Source organism: Protopterus annectens, chromosome 2.part2, assembly GCF_019279795.1.
Source record: "Protopterus annectens isolate FY-2018-M chromosome 2.part2, PAN1.0, whole genome shotgun sequence".
Taxonomy (NCBI): Eukaryota; Metazoa; Chordata; order Ceratodontiformes; family Protopteridae; genus Protopterus; species Protopterus annectens.
In genome coordinates, this window is record NC_056730.1 from 849,283,347 (window position 1) to 849,284,432 (window position 1,086).

The following is a 1,086-nucleotide window of genomic DNA, read 5'->3' on the forward strand; positions in this document are numbered from 1 at the left end:
AGGACAGGCCATTCTAGACTTCTATCTGGCAAATGTATTGATGGTGCCTAACACATGGTTCAGCAAGGGAGACATTCACCAGATCTCATACAAGAGAGGCCACCATGCAATTCAGGTAGACCTCCTTTTAGTAAAGAAAGGGCACTGTGGTAGAATCAATAATTGCAAAGTCATCCCCAGTGAAACAGTCAGCCCACAGCATGAACCAGTGCGTGTGATAATCAACTGAAGTTGAGGTCAGAGAAGGATCTAAGGTCAAAAGAGACTAGGCTGAAAACCTGGAAGTTGACTGGAGAGAAAGCACAACAGTTCAAGGAATTACTTAGGGCTCTTGTACTACAAGAAGAAGAGCAAGTAAGTAGAGTTGAGGAGGAAGAATGGCAGCACCTCAAAACAGCAAGTGTAAGGACTATAGAACAGATATGCAGCCTACCCAAGTATGGAAGAAAGGTACATAATAAAAGCCGGTGATGGAACACAGAAGACCATAAAGTCATAAAAAGAAAGTAGGAGTGCAGGAAAAAGTGAGAGATAGAAAAGGCACATCAAGCTAAGAAGGAATACTGTTTGGCTAACAAAGAGGCTAACAGAAGAGATGCAATAACAAAGAACAGGGTATCAGGAGCAGTCTACCATCTTCTGGAAAGAGACTCAGTAAATGGCACAAAGGAATTCTGACAGGTTGCAAGGCAAAGACAGAAAGATAAAGGAGATAGTCAAACACCCTTCATAAGGGATGCCAGCAACAACCTGCTCGCCAATCTACAGAAAATCAAAGGCAGATGGAAGGAGTACTTCCAACAGCTTCTGAACGAAGAAAACTCCACAGAACCTGTACAGCCTCAGACGCAACATACAATGAAAGAAGAAGAGGAGTGCACCTTAGAAGAAATAAGAACAAGACTATGGAAAATTAAGTTGGGGAATGCAGCAGGCTGAGTACAGCAGACATTATAAAGATGTTGGGTATGATAGGGAAGAAATGGCTCCTGAGCATATTCTTGGCGGTATGGAGTGAAAGATGGATCCCAAATGCCTGAAGAATTTGCATACTAGTGCCAGTGTACAAGAACAAAGGGGAAATCC